Source organism: Notechis scutatus, chromosome 1, assembly GCF_049901735.1.
Source record: "Notechis scutatus isolate UNSWTSFEM ecotype Mainland chromosome 1, rNotScu1.2, whole genome shotgun sequence".
NCBI lineage: Eukaryota > Metazoa > Chordata > Lepidosauria > Squamata > Elapidae > Notechis > Notechis scutatus.
Genome location: NC_142009.1, coordinates 151840658 through 151860616, shown reverse-complemented (window position 1 = coordinate 151860616; position 19959 = coordinate 151840658). Strand labels below are relative to the sequence as shown.

General features: G+C 39.5%; 1 long non-coding RNA gene across 2 annotated transcripts; it reads right to left on the bottom strand.

Annotated features, from left to right (window-relative positions):
• Positions 1–9284: 9284 nt before the first annotated feature.
• LOC148133043 (uncharacterized) lies at positions 9285–18120 on the bottom strand. 2 transcript variants are annotated; one of them, XR_015747052.1, is made up of 3 exons: positions 17624–18120; positions 10079–10203; positions 9285–9622 (listed from the first exon to the last, which is right to left on the bottom strand). It is a non-coding gene; the product is annotated as an uncharacterized LOC148133043 (long non-coding RNA). The 2 variants fall into 2 exon arrangements; XR_015747051.1 differs by having other exon boundaries at positions 9285–9619.
• Positions 18121–19959: the final 1839 nt, after the last annotated feature.

Below are 19959 nucleotides of genomic sequence, written 5' to 3'. Positions count from 1 at the left end.
ATAATATATGGATACATGGATTACTAAATAAACTCTCTGTTGAATAAAAGCTGCATAAAAATAGGAATGTAAACAATTCCTTCATAAGTTAAGAATCAGAGGTGGTATTCAGCAGGTTCTGACCAGTTTTGGAGAACCGGTAGTGGAAATTTTGAGTAGTTCGGAGAACCAGCAAATACTACCTCTGACTGGAGATTTTACGGTATCCTTCCCCTGCCACACCCACCAAGCCACGCTCACAGAACCGGTAATAATTTTTTTTAATCCCGTCACTGTTAAGAACAATTAATATTGAGAGAAAAATAGCAAAAATAGTATGTCATTAGAAGGATATCAGCCTCTCAAAATTGGCTCAGTTTTCTTAAGTGCATTCCATGGTTTTGGGATTAAGAATAACAAACAAATGGTCCTGGATCAAAAACCTGGGAGTCCATGAATTCTGGTTCTCCCTTCTTTATGAGGTCATTGTCACATGGTTAGGTTGAGTTGGACTTTCTTCCATCTTCCATTCCTACACGACCATCTGGTTGTGATGCTGAAAGAGAAATAGAGTTTGATTTGCAGTAGATACAAACAATTTGTTCATTGACAGTTGCCTAAACATGTATACAAATGCACACATCTGTTTGATTAGGGACTCTGAACCATCAGGGTTACCAACTATGTAGAAGGCTCTTGTTCAGTGATTCTGGTTTCTTGCTTACTTGGAAAATGTCAGGCCACTCATAACTTCAAGATCCACAAGTATCTGTAAGGCTGTGCTATAAGCCAAGGGGATAGGGCCAGCAGAGTCATATCAAAAGAGTCAACTACGGTTGATCATGTGCATTTAACTGCTGTATAGGAATCCATTCTGCAGCCGAGGAATTCAGAAATCTGTGTCCTAGCAACCAGAGTGACATAAAAAGCCATTATGCTTTCCCGTGATATTTCTACATCTTGTCAGGAAAAGTATTTGCAAAATCCACTTCACATTAATAGCACTCTTTAATGGGAATCTCAAAGAGGCAGAACATCAGAGGCATGAATTAAAACTTACCGATAGAAGAGTTTGGCATGCATTACACATGTAGCTATATTATAGGATTACCCATTAGAAAGAATATTTATCCCATCACCATTCCCATATCCCAAGTACTATAGGGTTAGGGTTAGGGTAAAGCCCAAATTTCCATTATCTTTCCATTCAGACTTAATTCCAGGAAGAGAGAAGCCTTGTTTCCAAAGATTCAGCTATTATTAGCTTATCCTTTAAATGATCTGAAATTTCCATATAAATGAGTTAAATGGGACTTTTAATCCCGTGGTTTTCTAATCAGGCTTCCTTATGCCTTTTAAAATAATGTCTATCCTCAAACTTAGTAAGTTAAAGCATAACTTCAGTTTTCAGGATTTCTTCAAAAGCTTATTGTACAAAGGCTTTTGAGAATCCTCCCTGGGCAGAGTTAATATGGACACTTTTCCACTTTACTTCCTATAGGATTAGTAATCCGTGTCATTCAGACCTTGCACTCATTTACAGGTGAAACTCGAAAAATTAGAATATCATGCAAAAGTTCATTTACTTCAGTAATGCAACTTAAAATGTGAAACTAATATATGAGATAGACTCATTACATGCAAAGCAAGATAGTTCAAGCCATGATTTGTCATAATTGAGATGATTATGGCTTACAGCTCATGAAAACCCCAAATCCACAATCTCAGGAAATTAGAATATTACATGCAATCAATAAAACAAGGATTGTACATAGAACAATATCGGACCTCTGAAAAGTATAAGCATGCATATGTACTCAGTACTTGGTTTGGGCCCCTTTTGCAGCAATTACTGCCTCAATGTGGCGTGGCATGGAAGCTATCAGCCTGTGGCACTGCTGAGGTGTTATGGAAGACCAGGATGCTTCAATAGCGGCCTTCATCTCTTCTGCATTGTTCAGTCTCATGTGTCTCATCTTTCTCTTGGCAATGCCCCATAGATTCTCTATGGGGTTCAGGTCAGGCGAGTTTGCTGGCCAATCAAGCACAGTAATCTCACGGGCATTGAACCAGGTTTTGGTGCTTTTGGCAGTGTGGGCAGGTGCCAAGTCCTGCTGGAAAATGAAGTCAGCATCCCCATACAGCTCGTCTGTGGAAGGAAGCATGAAGTGCTCCAAAATCTCCTGGTAGATGGCTGCGTTGACCCTGGATTTAATGAAGCACAGTGGACCAACACCAGTAGATGACATGGCTCCCCAAATCAACACAGACTGTGGAAACTTCACACTGGACTTCAGGCATCTTGCAGTGTGTGCCTCTCCATTCTTCCTCCAGACTCTGGGTCCTTGGTTTCCAAGTGAGATGCAAAAGTTGCTCTCATCAGAAAAGAGGACTTTGGATCACTGAGTAACAGACCAGGTCTGTTTTTCTTTAGCCCAGGTAAGACGCTTCTGACATTGTTTGTTGTTCAGGAGCGGCTTGACAAGAGGAATACAACATTTGAAGCCCATGTCCAGGATCCGTCTGTGTGTGGTGGCTCTTGACGCACTGTCCAGCCTCAGTCCACTCCTTGTGAAAGTCCCCAACACTTTTGAATGGCCTTTTCCTGACAATCCTCTCCAGGCTATGGTCATCCCTGCTGCTTGTGCACCTTTTTCTTCCACACTTTTCCCTTCCACATAACTTTCTATTAATGTGCTTTGATACAGCACTTTGGGAACATCCAACTTCTTTTGCAATTACCTTTTGAGGCTTTCCCTCCTTATGGAGGGTGTCAATGATGGTTTTCTGCACAACTGTCGGGTCAGCAGTCTTTCCCATGATTGTGATTCCTACTGAACCAGACTGAGAGACCATTTGAAGGCTCAGGAACCCTTTGCAGGTGGTATGGCTTAATTAGCTGATTAGAGTGGGACACTTTGAGCCTAGAATATTGAACCTTTTCACAATATTCTAATTTTCTGAGATTGTGGATTTGGGGTTTTCATGAGCTATAAGCCACAATCATCTCAATTATGACACATCACAGCTTGAACTATCTTGCTTTGCATGTAATGAGTCTGTCTCATATATTAGGTTCACCTTTTAAGTTGCATTACTGAAATAAATGAACTTTTGCATGATATTCTAATTTTTTGAGTTTCACCTGTAATTTCAAGAGCTGCTTGGCTCTTCCCCTTCTTCCAACACACACACACACACACACACAGAGAGAGAGAGAGAGAGAGAGAGAGAGAGAGAGAGAGAGAGAGAGAATTGCTTAGTCCCTCAAGATGGTCATGAATTCAAGCAGAAGGCTTTATTAAGGAGGGAATTTTCTTGAGGGACATGTCATTTCACCATTTATCTTTGTTCCTCCTTCTCCGAACCCATATGTTAAGAGTCCCATCCTGGCTTTGGGGGGAAAAAAGAGAGAGAGAGAGAGAGAAAAGAAGAAAACCAGGCTAACTGAGGAAGCTTGCAAATTAAAGAGAATTGAAAACATGCCCATTTGGACTAGAAGGCGCATCTGTGGTTCATTTTGTTGGAAAAACAGCATCCAAGCACCAGAACACATATGGTGTAAGTATTTGAAAAGTTCACAGCCTGGCAAATCAGGCCACGCTGCTCTCATCCAACTTTACAGGAAATAGATAATAGTCCATCTGTGAGCTAAGTCCTTGGCTGGTTTCTTTAACTGGTGCAACAGATAAGTTACAGTGTGTTAGGGAGCTAGTATAGAGGGGGGGGGCAGATTTATGGTACCGATGCTGTCAGCGTCTGGTAAATGTAGGTTTTGCAAATTTCACCCCTAAGTGTAGCTGCTTCCTCATTTGCAAAAGAAAAGGCACCTTGTGCTACTGATTTAAAAAGCAACACATCCAAATATATGCTTGACAATATGAAAGAGTTAATTGCAGCTTAATTGCACCATTCCTTTCCATTCCACCAGCAAAGAAAATGCTTGATGTTTGTCAGCAAGTTTTCACATGAAAGAACAACAGCTCATCTGAAATGTATGGACTAAGTCAAAAGACTGCATATTAATGTTTGGAGCAGAAGTGGTATTCAGCAGGTTCTGACCAATTGTGGAGAACCGGTAGCGGAAATTTTGAGTAGTTCGGAGAACTGACAAATACCACCTCTGACTGGAGATTTTACAATATCCTTCCCCTGCCATATCCACCAAGCCACGCCCACAGAACCAGTAGTAAAAAAAATGTGAATCCCACCACTGGTTGGGGGGCTTTCACTTAATGAAAGGCCATGTTGCCATTGATCAGAATTGCTGGGTAAAGAAATGTTGTAACTCTGAAAGTCTGTTACAACCCTGTGCTTCTTTCACATATAAGCAACATGCGAATCAGTACTCATCTTATTCTATGACTTCAGAGAAGGACTGTAGACAATACCCAGCCTGTCCAATCATCCAGCCAGTTAAGGCTGACATCTTCTGGATTCCTGCATTTTTAGTTATGTATTTTGAATAACAGTAATAAATACATAAGCAAGTCCAGGTCACAACAAGTCACTAATAGCCAAAGGTGGAAATGCTTTCCTAAACTGTGTGGTTTGTAAGCATTAAAATCTGTCAAACTCCTCATAAAACTTCTTCTAAATCAGAGGTTAGCAACCTGTAGCCTTAGGGCCAGACCTAGCCCTTAGCTGACTTTCATTTGGCCCCCTCACTTTACAGGCAGTATTTTCAGATCTTTGGTAGAAACTACCTTTCCCTTTCAGGACTTCCTGCTATGTAAGATGGAAGAGGAGAGGAAAATTCAGAAAAGAAAAAGAAAGGAGGATTAGCTCCATCTATCATCAGGGGTGGGGCTGCTGGGGGTTTGCAGGGGTTCAGGAGAGCCCCTAGCTAGGATTCTGTGCAGTTTGGAGAATTCCCCAAATCCCACTCCTGGATGGCCCCTCCCACCCCACCACGGCCCTCCCAGGAGTCCCCATGTGGCACATTTTGGATGCAGATAAGTGCAGGGTGAGCGTGGAGGCTTGGGAAGGGTGTAAAATGGGCCTCTCAGAAGTTCAGGAAGGCCGGAAATGGGCCCATTTCTGGCTTTTAAAAAGCCTCCCGAGTCCGGTGGAGGCTGTTTTCACCCTCCTGGAGGCTTGACAAAAGCCTCCAGAGCCCAGGGAGGGCAAAAAGGGCCCCTCCCACCATGGTTCAGGAGGCCAACTAGGCCATGCCCACCACAGCCATGTCCACCCAGCAACCGGGCAGAGAACCTGTTACTAAAATGTTTGAAGACCACCCCTGTCTATCGTTAGCTGCACCTGGACTTACTTCTGGTATACATTGCAATCATCAAGGTTATTGCTGCAGCCTCTATTGAAATAACTAGCCACATTGAGTACTTTGCATACTTGCTTATTTCTTTGTGCATATTTGCACATACAAATATGTACCATGCACATGTGTCTGTATGTATAGTATGGTATGTCTTTATACATGTCTCCTTGGAAGTACTTTGATAGGGCTCATTATCAAGCATGTGCAAATAGGGCTACAGCTTTATTTAAATTTAATCATAGCCATTTTATCTTTTATTTACACAGCTGACAGACTGCCCAGTAAATGGCATTTTGTGGGTGGCCCATAGGGACGAAAGTAAGCAAAGCTATCACAAACTAAAATCAATGACACATCATTATAAAACCATAAACCAGTTTAAGACCTACAATAGAGGACAATAGGTGTTTCACAGCACAATTAATTTAAAACTGAAGGTCCATAGATGAGCTCCTCCAAACTAGAAGAGAATAAAGCCATTATGCAGAGCATAAGTGAAAAGGAGAGTTAATGCTTCTTCTTCTTCTTCTTCTTCTTCTTCTTCTTCTTCTTCTTCTTCTTCTTCTTCTTCTTCTTCTTCTTCTTCTTCTTCTTCTTCTTCTTCTTCTTCTTCTTCTTCTTCTTCTTCTTCTTCTTCTTCTTCTTCTTCTTCTTCTTCTTCTTCTTCTTCTTCTTCTCTGTTGAGTTATTGATGGTGCTTTGAGTGCAGTACTTTTATCTGAATCAGAATGGAGATGCCTTTACATTTGTTACATCTATTGTAAACTGCTTTGTATGCATCACTAACAAGCAAAGATAAGACCAAGTTCAGATGCCATTTGTTAGTAAATGAATTGCCGGATTGATACTTAGCCACTGGTTTGTGAATGAAAGTAGTAAGAAAAGAGTAATGGAATGACCAACCTTTGCATTTGTTGAATGCTATCGGGCTGTTGTTCCGGCTGAAAATATTCTGCTACATACAAGGTAATGTAAAGTCATTAACAGCCATGTTCCTTCAGAATTGTGCAGATTGGCTTACAATAGAATATGGGTATATAGGAATCAATGGGAATATTGTGTTTCTTCTTCTTCCTCTTCCTAATGTTTTGGTAGAGGTTTAGAATCCACTTCTTCGCTCTTTTTTTCTTTTTTAACGGTTGACTGGATCAACCAATTATAGGGAGTCCTCAACTTACAACCGTTCTTTTAGAAACTGTTCAAACACCAGTTATGACAGCATTGAAAAAATTATTTATAACTAGTCCTCACACTTATAATTGTCACAGTGGGCACTTGGATATTGGCATGTATTTTTGACGGTTGCATTAACTTGTGTCACATGATCGCCACTTGACACCTTCCCAGTTGGCTTCCAGCAAGCAAAGTCAATGAGGTGAGCTGGACTTACTTATCAACCATATGATTCACTTAACAACTGTGGCAAAAGAGAACCTAAAATTGAGTGGAACTGATTTAACATTTACCTCATTTAGCAATGGAGGTTTCAGTCCCAATTGAAGTCATAAATCAAGAACTACCTGTACTGTACTTTCATCTATTTGAATAATCTATTTATTTATTTAGTATATAGCATTTGTACATTGAGAGCCAGGGAGTCTACAATATTCTTACAGAATAGCTTTGGTTGCTTAAGATTGCTAGTATATTCAGTTTGTGCTCACGTGCTATCCAGGATGCACTGCAAGGTGTAAACGAAATAAATCTGGGTCAGTCAGTGCCATCTGGGGCTTTTCTCCACCAATTTCAGGTGCATTCAGGCAGGCCCAGTACCTGATGATTTCTTGTCATTGCATGAAGCACTGATAGAGTGATACCTATTTATCTACTTGCATTTTGCATGCTTTCTATCTGCTAGGTTGGCAGAAACAGAGGTAAGTGATGAGAACTCACTCCGCCATGTGTTGCTAGGGCTCAAACTGCTGGAGTACAGAGAGCTGACCTTTTCCAGCCAGCAAATCCAGCATCTATGAACCTCAGTGCTGCAGTGGTTAGAGTGTAGTACTGCAAGCTACTTCTGCAGCCAGCTGCCTGCAATTTGGCAGATTGAATCTCACCAGGCTGAAGGTTGACTCAGCCTTCCATCCTTCTGAAGTGGGTAACATGAGGTTCCAGATTATTGGGGTCAATATGCTGACTCTGTAAACTGCTTAGAGAGGTCTGTAAAGCATTATAAAGTGGTATATAAGCATGAGTGAGATTCAAATTTCTTAACAACCAGTTCTGTGGGTGTGGCCTAATTTGTGGGTGTGGTTGGTGGTCATGTGCCTGGGTGGACATGTATGTAAATATTATAAATATTTATGTAAATATTGTTTTTTTTATTAAAAAAAGAGCAACTTTTACCCAAAATCAGGCAAAGCAGGCAGGCAGATTGAGTTGTTCACAGAATCACAGATTCACTTAGAGATCTATCTATCTGCAATCAGCTACCCAAGTCTGTACTGAAAAGCTTCAGTCCTAAGGAAGGTTCGGCTCTGCTTTTAGATTAGCTAGAAAGCAACAAATCCAAGGATTTCCTGCTTTCTAGCTAATCTAAATCTCCCATCAGACCAGAACAGTTGATGGTCGGGGAAAAAAAAAAGGAAAATAGCAACTTATCAAACCAGGCAAGTTGGATGGCTCACATGAGAGGTAAGGAGTGAGTGGGCGGGGAGGGGAGGGGCCAGTCAGTGGAGCGATTTGCCGGTTCTCCAAACTGTGGACAATCATAACACACGTGTGTGCAGCGTTTGCAAGAAATCATCAGCTGTGCCGCCTGGACAGCTGACAAGCACTGCGTTTGGGTGCGCAGCTTTGAAAATCCTCGTTTCCTGCTTTTTCAACCTCAGCTGTGCTGCACAAAGCAGCTGAGGAGGGAAAAGCAGGGAATAAAGGACAGCCTAGAGCCCGGGCAGGCAGGTGGGCCAAATACCGAACCGGTTCAGTGTCAGCTGTTCTTCTCAGCTACAGGTTCTATAGAATCGGGCCGAACTGGTAGCATCCCACCCCTGTATATGAGTCTAAGTGCTATTGCTAGTGTTAGTGCTATCTTGAAGCCACTGAGCAACCTCACCTCTAAATAATAAATATATAGGATAAATAAAAATAAATAAACAATAAAAAATAGGGATGTAGTCTGAATGAAAGCAAATACTAAAATATTTATTTTAGGGTTTTTGACTATAGTTTCCTTGTGGTATTTGATAGAAAGCAGAACCTCAATCCAACGTGAAATAAGCTGTTAGTAATTTGTTGAGTATGTAGTGATTGAAGGAAGGAGGGACACTATTGACACTCTTACAAATACTGGATTACTTGCAAGATTATTAGAAATGTGGTGCAAGATTATCAATATGGCTCATGAAGCACTGAGTACATTTATTGCTTCCATAGCAGTCAGGAACTTTAAATTGACATGATGGATGGGTTGTGGAGCAAGCTGCAATCAATACGGCACATTTGAATAAATATCATGGCTTTATAGTTTGTTAAGGGGGACTTGGTTGTTTAGTATTTCAAAGGAGTAAAATGGCTGAGATCAGCTGTGCAATTTTCTTACAATAGATCTACTGCTCATTTGGAACTTTTTGTTGATTTTCTGCATATGCAATGCCCGTTTTGTGATATTTAGCAAAATCACTATTGTTATATTTCAAAGTTGCAAGATGGAAATGCTTTGTCTTTCAGGAAAATTTCAGTTGAAGGGCACTGGCAAGTGAATGGTTTTTTTCCATATAAAATAAGCATATTTTTAAAATATTTATATGTAAAATATAACTGAATTTTTATCTTAATCTTCAGTTGTTGTTTTTCCCCAAACGCATTGAAATGAATGGGTTTGCAATGATTGAAAGCTATGAGCTTATGTGGCATAGATGTAATGTGCCATGGGTATGCTAGCTGTCGGGTTTCAAAACTTCTCTTTCAGTTTCTTTCAAAAATGAATTATCCAGATCGATTAAAAGTTAGCACATTGCAATTAATATATCAGGAAAATGAAGTTTGTGTTTTTGTTTATTTATTTTGATTTATATAACTACCCATCTCACATACCAGACCAAAGGTGGATTACAATAAATAAAACACATAAAACATGATATAACAATTAAATAAAACCCTTAGCAGCCTGGCACGACCAGTTATCCTCACAGCCAGGAGACTAGCTCTGTCACATATCCAGGGCTCCAGGCTCGGATATGAAATCAAGTTTTCTAGGTTTTAAGGAGGGCCAGCTGGAATGGGGCCAATCTAATCTCAAGGAAGAAGATGTTCCAAAGGGTGAGGAGGGGGACATCATGGCAGAAAAATATCTTCTTCTGGACCCAGCTGACATTTCTTAGCCAATGCTCCTTAGCCAACAGAAGCTGCAGCATGCCCCTCCTGCTGAATTGGGTAGAAAAGGTAAGATAAAGGCAACTAGGGAAAGACCATCCCATAAGTAACATGGTTTCAAGTCATGAAAGACTTTAAAATCACAACCAGCATCATGAATTGCACTCAGAAGTAAACTGGAACAATGGCATCATATGCACCAAATAAACAATGCCAATAACTGCCTGCACACCGCAATTGGAGCCAGTTTGGTCTATGGTTAAAGTGCCAGGCTAGAAAGCAAGAGACCCTGACTTCAAGTCCCTCTTTAGCCATGAAAGCCAGCTGTGTGTCTTTGAGCTAATCACTTTTCCTCAGCCCAACGCCAAGGGATGTAGCTGTGGGGAAAATAGCAGTAGCAATAAGTCTTAGATTTATATACCACTCCATAGTGTTTTACAGCCCTCTCTAAGCGATTTACAGAATCAATATATTTCCCCCAACAATCTGGGTCCCCATTTTACCCACCTCAGAAGGATGGAAGGCTGAGTCAGTCTTGAACCTGGTGGGATTCAAACTGCTGAACTGCTGGTAGCCGGCAGTCAGCAGAAGTAGCCTGCAGTACTGCGTTCTAACCACTGTGCCACCACGCTCTTAACAGGAGGAAGTAGATGTTATTTGGAAGAAGTGGAATACAGACAAATAAATAAGCAAGCAAGCAAACAAACAAACAAACAAATAATACATTCTGCATTAGTTGAAGCTTCCAAATACTTTTCAAGGGCAGCCTCATGTAAAACATATGGAGATAATCCAGTCTGACAATCACAATGGCATGAGCAATCATGAACAGGGATCCTTGGTATAGGAATGGGTGCACAAAGACCATCTTAACCAAGACTAGAGCCAAAACCACTAGAGCCCTGTTAGGGTTTGGGAATTAACCCCTAGAAGAGTATTGCAGCAGTAGTCAAGCCAGGCAACCAAAGGAGAGCGGAAGGGCCCCAGAGTATACACACACTGAACACAAACACTGTTTGTAGTTTAAATAGTTTTTAATCCAGTTAGAGTTTAAGCATTGTCATTCAGTCCATTAAGTCATTCACAGTATTTCCATCCAGTAAGACTCACTAGTATAGTCCAAGTTAAGAGTCCTTGCAATATCTTTATCAGCCGATAAAGATATCTTCTCCTCCTCCGGTTTCACTCTCCAGAGAAACAAACGCTGGATATTCAGCAAACAGTAGCAAACAATAACAGTTCAGTCACAGTAACTCACAGTCAGTAATCACAGTTAGTCACAGTAAGACACAGTTAGTCGCAGCAGCACACAGTTACAGTAGCACACAGTTACAGACAGTAAAATTTTCAGCTTCTAATGCTTCCTTATATTGTAACTTCTAACCGCACCCTTAATCGGCTAATTGCCTGCTGCATTGTGCTTAAAGTGATAAGCACTTAAACCATGATATCTAAGTTTTATATATTTATTCACCCAAACTATATTTGGTATCAATGTTATACCTAACATACTCCCCTTTTGGGTGAAATAAATATATAATACCTTTACAATCTAATCCCATATTTTTCACAACTCTCCTGGTGCTTACTGGCACCTTGGGCTTTAGTAAAATTATCAGCTAAATTGTCCTCCGACATACAGTACTCTAGCTGAATCATCTTACTTCTTACAGATTGTCTCACGTTTAGGTATCTTAGATCTGTATGCTTGCTCCTTGTTTTTACTCCAATATTTGTGGCCATTTGAATTGCTGCCTGATTATCTTCATGTATAATTATAGGATAATCTACTGTTATACCTATATCAATTAACATTTGTTTATACATTATTAATTCTGTACATAACAATGATAAACAGGAGAATTCTGCCTCCATAGTAGACAAACTTATATGCTGTTGTCTTATTGACTTCCAGCCAATTAATGTATTACCCAGCATTATGGCTGTTCCTGAAGTCGACTTTCTAGTGTCTCTTTCTGATGCAAAACTAGCATCTGCATAAGCACTCAAAATTAAATCACCCTTTGGTTCTAAATACAATGAATAATTCATTGTCTTTTTAAGATATCTTAATATCCTCTTAGCTGCATTCCAGTGTCTTTCACATGGTGCAGAATTGAATCTAGCCAACTGATTCACACAGTACGATATATCTGGTCTAGACCAATTACTAATATAACTCAAACTACCAATTAAAGATTGATAAATCACCTTATCAAACTCAGGGCTTTGTACATCAGTGTTGCTAAACTCCTGACTCATTGGAGTCTTAGCTGGCTTACAAAGCTCCATCTTGTAATCTTTTAGCAATTTGCTTATCTTATCTTCCTGAGATATCTTAAAACCTTTCCGTGTTTTCTTTATATTCAAACCGAGATACTTCTTTATCTCCCTAATTGCTTGATCTTTATTCTCTTTCCTAATGATGCTATTATTTTATTTGCTTCATCATTAGTTTCAGTTATCAATGCAATATCATCTGTGAATAGTAATAATAATGATACTTTCCCATTTGTCTCCCTCTTAAACAGACATGGATCGGCTAAACCAGCTTTAAATCCTATATTGTCTAGTTCCTTTACAATATACTGGTTCCATTCATAGCCTGATTGTTTTAGACCATAGAGACTTTTCTTTAACAACCAGCAATCATTATTATCCTTATTTTCACTTTTAATACCAACAGGTTTTTTCATATAAATAATATGTTTTAATGGGGCGTGCAAGTAAGCAGTTTCCACATCTAAATGGTTAACTATATAGTTTTTACTAGCTGCCCACACTAAAGCTGCCCTCAAGGTTGCTGCCTTAAGACTAGGTGCAAACACCTCATCATAGTCATTGGCATTCTGCCTAAAACCTTGGGCTACTAACCTTGCCTTATGGATTAAATTACCATCTTTATCTGTTTTTACCTTAAAAATCCATTTGCAGCCAATGGATTTCTTTCCTACAGGTAATTTGGCATTTTCATACACTTTCATATCTCTTAATGAATTCAGTTCCTTATTCATTGCTGCATACCATCTTTCTTTTTCCTTTTTAGGATACTTTTTAATTTCTTCTACAGAATTAGGAACTTGATTAATCTGGCACACTGTGTTAGCCTGGTACCTATCAGGCGGTCTAGATATACGTGTAGTTCTTCTGGGAATTACAGGGCTTACAGGAGGACTTTCTTGAACTACTACCTGTTCATCTTCCTCATCCTGTTCAGCTATTGAATCTGTTTCTTCCTTTATGGGCACTATCTCATCCTGTATTTGTCTCTTTACTTTATTTTTAAAGTTACAGGGATAACTAATGGGATTTCTATAGGATTCAATAATTACATCTTTATTGGCATCCTGTTCTAATTTCTCCCATCCTTCATGTTCTAGAAATTGGGCACTAGCACTACATAACACTTTAGATGTGCCTTTCTCCCAAAATCTATATGCCCTATGGTTTGCCTGATAACCAACGAAGAAAAATCTTTTAGCTCTATGTTGCCCTTTTTTTCTGAGTTGTGCAGGAATATGCACCCATGCTGGTGCACCAAATGTGTGCAGGTAACTTAGATCAGGTTTCCTGCCATGCCATCTGGTAAATGGTATTTCACCTGTTGTTGTATTAACAACGTTGTTCAATATGTTATTAGCACACATTGTAGCCTCCCCCCACAAAGAATCAGGTAACCCAGAATCATTTAACATTGTTCTAACCATTGCCTGTATTGTTTGGCCTCTTCTTTCAATAAAAGCATTATGTTCTGGCCTGTATGGAGCAGACTTCTTATGCTCTATTCCAGCTACTTTAAGTCTGTTCTGGAATTTGTTATTAACAAATTCCGTGCCATTATCTGTCACCAGGGTTATCAGTTGTCGTTTAGACTTTCTTTCAGCAAACCTAAGCCAATTGAAAAAATGTTGATATGTTTCAGTTTTGCTTTTCATTAAATAGCAAAACCCATATCTAGAATAATGGTCCATAATGCTCAGTATATATCTAGCACCCCCATACTGGGTTTCTTTGGACCTATTATGTCTGCAAATACTACTTCTAAAGGTTCTTTTGTTTTGAAACCATTTAGCCTATTTGCAGGCAATACTTTGCTCTTATCTTCACAGCAAACATTACAACGCAAATATTTATCACAAGGTTTTAACCTTATTCCTTCAGATAACTCAACTGTACGTTTTAGCATTTTAAAATTTACATGCCCCAAACGCCTATGCAATAAATGGATACATTCATCATGAGGCTTTATATTATTAAATACAGTTTGAGCCTCCCCTTTCTTACTATTATCTAAGACATATAATGTTCCATTTAAAGCTGCAGTTACCCTTTTGTTATCTTTTTCAATTATGCAATTATTATCTTTAAAAGTAATTACATAACCTAATTTATTTAATACCCTTACTGAAAGCAAATTAAACTTTAGTTGCGGTACATACAACATTTTTATATCCTGGTTTATGTACGGACAACGTGCAAAACCTTGACCTTTCGCTTTCAGGTTCCAGCCATTGGCAAGAGATATATGTTGAGAACTTGTAGACATTTTTATAAATTTTGTCTTATCTCTTGTGATGCAGTGGGATGCGCCACTGTCAACCACCCATAAATTATTCTTCACATCAGAGTTGCTAAACGTGGCTAGTTCAAATGCTTTCTTTGGCTTTTTTTACATTCTGGCTTTTTCTCTTTTTGCAGAATCTTGCCAAATGTCCTCTGCCTCCACAATTAAAACACTTTTTAATTGTGTATGCCGTTGAAGATAAATTCTCTTCTTCCGGGTGCTTTACTTTGCTTTGCTGGTTTCTTTCAAGCTTTGAAGATAATTTCTCTTCTTTCTTATCTTCTCTCAGCTCGTCACGCTCACGCCTTCTTCTGGCTTCTTCTAGTAGCCTGCCTGTTATGTCGGTTAATGAGAGGCTTTCTTTTGGCAATACCTCTAACGAAGTCACATAGTCATCATAGCTTTGATCTAATGAAGATAATATTATGTAGACTTGTTGCAGTTCATTAAATATAAGCTCTTTTTCTTGCAAATCTTGAAAAATGCTCTTCATACAGTTTAAATGAACTAACATATCTCCATTCCTCTGAAGATGCGTTCGAAAAAGCTTCCGTGTAAGATTTATATGTGCTCCTACACTGTCCCGAACATAAATCTTCCTGAGGTTCTCCCAGCAGTTTGCAGCATTTTCTTCTCCACGAATATGGACAAGCTGCTGATCACAGAGAGTCAGTCCTATGATGCATAAAGCCTGCTCATTTTTCTGTTTAAAGTCTTGTAACTTTTCTTTATCATCATCATCAGCAGGATCCCAGCTACTCACATCTGGTGGGTTTGCTATAATGTCCCACAAACCTTCTCTGCGTAGAAGTAAACTACATTTCATTGACCATGAAACATAGTTTGTTCCATCCAGCCTGGATATCATGGACAGTTGTGACAAATTTACTTGTGCCATTACTCTTCAGATATTTTGACTATTTTAAACTAATTAAAACAGTTTGTTTTTACAGTAATGTGCAACTCACACCAACTCTCTCTGTTATATCCTGGTTAGTTAGACTATGCTGCTGGGCCCATAACCAATGTTAGGGTTTGGGAATTAACCCCTAGAAGAGTATTGCAGCAGTAGTCAAGCCAGGCAACCAAAGGAGAGCGGAAGGGCCCCAGAGTATACACACACTGAACACAAACACTGTTTGTAGTTTAAATAGTTTTTAATCCAGTTAGAGTTTAAGCATTGTCATTCAGTCCATTAAGTCATTCACAGTATTTCCATCCAGTAAGACTCACTAGTATAGTCCAAGTTAAGAGTCCTTGCAATATCTTTATCAGCCGATAAAGATATCTTCTCCTCCTCCGGTTTCACTCTCCAGAGAAACAAACGCTGGATATTCAGCAAACAGTAGCAAACAATAACAGTTCAGTCACAGTAACTCACAGTCAGTAATCACAGTTAGTCACAGTAAGACACAGTTAGTCGCAGCAGCACACAGTTACAGTAGCACACAGTTACAGACAGTAAAATTTTCAGCTTCTAATGCTTCCTTATATTGTAACTTCTAACCGCACCCTTAATCGGCTAATTGCCTGCTGCATTGTGCTTAAAGTGATAAGCACTTAAACCATGATATCTAAGTTTTATATATTTATTCACCCAAACTATATTTGGTATCAATGTTATACCTAACAAGCCCTTCCTGAATTACTTCAAATTATAAATAAGAAAAGCAATGGGAAATTTAGGCTATGATCTTATAGAAACTTACCATGAATATTACATTGGACCAGGCAGGTGTGAGATTGTATTGTAAATTAAGTCTTCAGAAACTCCAGAATGATATTCTGCCTTGAGAGAACCAGACTGATGCATTCAAGTTGTATTAATGAATTCTGGCAGCAAACCTAACATTAATTCAACCCAGACTTGGCTGACAGCATGTAACCAGCTGAGATCCACTAGCTGAAACTTTCCCCTGGAATCTGTAGAATATGGAGCAGTGAATCAATTTTTAGCCACAGTTTTACAAGAAACAATTCATGCAAATTAACATTTTATACTTGGCACTGCAGCCCAGCCTTCAGAATATTCTACTGCCATTCATTTTACATCGGGTGATATTTTAAATTGGAACGCTGTATGTGGTTTTCTCCATTTACTTCCCTCAAATATGGCTGCATTCAGGGTCTGGTTATTTCTGTATCTGAGTTGTTTTTAGCATCAGTCAGACAATAGACATAGATGCCAAGATTTCAGTGGGTTTACACTGAGGAATGTGACAAGGTGAATTTTGTTAGCCAATTTAAATGTAGCAGCAATTCTCTCACGAACAAAAAAGGAGTGCCGTCTGTGGACTCAGATCTCTTTGCAGAAGTGGCTGCTCTGTTGTAATTTTTAATAGGTTAGCAGGGGGTAATTATTAAACCCGCTGAGAATAGAAAGATTCATTGCATGTAATGCCTCCAAGTTAAATCACAAGTAGTTAAGGAAATCCAAATTCACTGTATTCCTGGTGCTATTGGCATTTAGCTCCACTCTGAACAGCATGATTTCTGGCCTGCCAGTCAAAAACCAGATGCAGCCCCAGCCTTAAAAAAACTGCACAGAGCTGCCTTAAGCAAAAAATAATCCGAGGGACTCCAATCTCTGCTTGCTTGAAACATTGAGTTCAGCGCAGTTTCTCAAAACCAATTGCCTGGGCTATAATAGACTGATTTTATATAGACAGCCGGGGCTGTCACAAGAAATGGGCTGTGTGATTGTAAAACAAAAAAACACTCAAACAGGAGGATCCACGTTCCAAACCACCTTCTCTGAGGACTTTTCAGGGAGTCAAAGAGGTTTCTGCAGATTGTGCCTCCTAAAATGTCAATTCAATAATTCCGGTTCAGAGGGATATCAGCTGCAATATTGCAAATAACAAATGGATCTCTGACAGCCCATAACTGATGGTGGCATTCCGCCAGCAAACGGTTGCTCTGCTGCCATCCTATTTTGCCTCCAGCATCATCACCGCACACTTTAACCTCCATCAGATGCAATCTAGAGCTAGATGTGGGAGCATCACCCTTGCTAATAGGTAGTTATATTAGATGTGACTTCGAGACACTCAGATGCTGTTCTGCGCTGCCCCATTTCAATTTTCCGCTCTCGCAAGGCTCTTTAATGTTGGAAGGTTGTCAATTAGTTGTCAATCTGCCACCTGGAGAGCTGGTCACAGCTTGAGAGTGTGATCATTATCAGAGCTGGTGCAAAAATAAAACAAAGGAAGAAATCATAAGAATAAACGTGCCTTTCCGTGCATGGATATATAATAACTTTTAGAATTAGGTAGGATTTCTTCCCTGTTGCCAAACTTGCTTCTCCTTTCAGCATTTTTTTTTCCACAGTGCATCAGGGTCTGTAAACAGAAAACCTCTCTGACATGCTGAAATCAGTGTGCCTGTGTGGGTGGGTGGGAATCCTAAAAATCTTTGTTGTACAGATTTTAAGCTAGTTAGAGCGTAATGACTGAGGGTTTTTATGCAGTTCAGCAGGCAACACTTACTTGCACATTGCCAGTGTTCTGTCTTTTGTAGACTCTTGGTGATTCTTCCAAGTTTCTTCATTGATCCTCTGGAAGAGTAATAACCAAGACAATGAGGCATGCTAATCAGTGGTGGGATTCAATTTTTTTTTTTTACTGGTTCTGTGGGCAGGGGAAGGATACTGTAAAATCTCCAGTCAGAGGTGGTATTTGCCAGTTCTCCGAACTACTCAAAATTTCCGCTACTGGTTCTCCAGAACTGGTCAGAACCTGCTGAATACCACTTCTGATGCTAATACTTGCGCCAAAGTTTCTACTTCGAACTGTCCATGATTACTTTTTCATCATGAGATGGTGCTTTTCCTACTCTTGTGTATCTACCCCATTGGTAAGACAATGGATATTTTTCCTACTCTACCAAAAAGAACACGAATCTTATCAACATAAAGCAAAACAAGGGAAGCCACTAAATAGGACAACTTAATAGAAGTTTCCTAGTGAAGTTCAGCAGGCAAAAGAAAGTGACCAGGGAATTGGTGTACTCTAAAGGATTGTGTGCTCAGCTGTGAGGAATCAAAAGTTCATTTCTGAATAGCTGCTGATTGCAAGGGTTTTTCCTGAGTGCTACTGATTGCCCATTGTGGTGAGTGACTCCTGCTGAGTAAGCAGAGGCTGTAGGAGAATATAAGGCAGCCAGGGTTTCTGTGTATGGGGGGGGGGGAGGCTGACTGAGTGAACAAATAGGAAGACAGTTTCTAAAAAAAAGTTTCCTTCTAAATTAAGAGTTTGTACTTGACTAACTGAAGAGGCTGAGAGGGGAAAGGGAGTAAATATAAACCTTTGCAGTGATGGTGCTGCAGTAAAGCTGAATCTGTAACTATGAATTGTGACGTTTGTGGCAATGCTCCTTGTCCAAGAACATCCTAACATAAATTTGCAGCAAGTGCAAGCTTAGAGCAGTTCTTGTAGAAAAAGTCACAGAACCGGACAGTGAATTGCCACAGTTTAGTTGATGTGAAAGGATGAAGATTTATTCATTTCAAAGAATGGATGCTGGAACAATGGAAAGTGACAATAGAAGCATCTTTCCATCATAAAGGCAGTTAAAGGAAGGAGTAAGACCAGTGGACGAGACTGTCATCGGAAGCAAAAGAAATGGTAAAAGAAGCAAATGGCATCAGAAGCAAAAGAAATGCTGGAACTCAGAAAAAAAAGTCTTTGTGGAAGAAACCTGCTCCAAGTGTAAGAAAAGGCTAAGAAAACAAAACATTCTGGAATAGGTAATGAGACAGTGAATCCCCTTAAGGCAGAGAGGATGTAACTGTCCCCGATTAAACATCAAGGAGAAGAAATATGGTTGGTGACCTGTTATTACAAATATTTGAAACAAACCAATGCGGACTAAACTTGTTTCATGAATTGTGTTATCTGCTAGGAACAAGAAATAGAGATGTGATTAGCGTACAAAATGTATTGTGTGTAAAGGTCCTTCTGATACACAGACAATACTGCAAAGAAATATTGCTACAATCATTCTTGCCATTGGAAATCTAGGATGGAAATTGGATTTCTGTGTCCGAATAGATTGCTGGCCCAAGATTGCTTGTGCCACAGGAGGACTGCCATAGAAGAAACTTTATTTGTCACAGAATGGCTTTAAGACAAAAATATTACATAACATTGATATTTATTTATCTTTCAATTTAAAGCATTGATAAGGCTACCCAACCCAAAGATATTATACACACACTACATATATATGGTACATATACATAGACCAGAGGTCTCCAAACTTGGCAACTTTAAGACTTGTGGACTTCAACTCCCAGAATTCTCCAGCCAATATAGCTGGCTGGAGAATTCTGGGAGTTGAAGTCCACAAGTCTTAAAGTAGCCAAGTTTGGGGACCCCTGACATAGATGATGAATCATACAAAGGACATGTAAGAGAAATAAAATATATACAAACTTAAAAATCAATGTCTGTATAGTAAACCTAGTTTTGACTACGTATGAATCAGAACTGTCATTTCTAATGGCAGTTGTGCAAAAGCTCACAATTTGTAAGAAGCTGTAGAGGACAAACAGAGTGACCTTGAGGAACAGAAAGAAGGCAATAGTCAAATAAAAGGGGTCTGGGGACAAATGTAATGTGAGCAAATGTCTCAGACAAGGCCACTCTATATCAGATGAAGATAAAAGGAGGTAGGGAAACACATTTAAACTTGCAAGATTCTGTTACTATTTTGTGTGTGTGTGTGTGTGTGTGTGTGTGTGCCTTTAGGTCGTTGGCTATTGGCTATTACTGGGACTAGTGGATGTAGCATTCTTGACAAGATTTTGGATATAGTCTGTCCT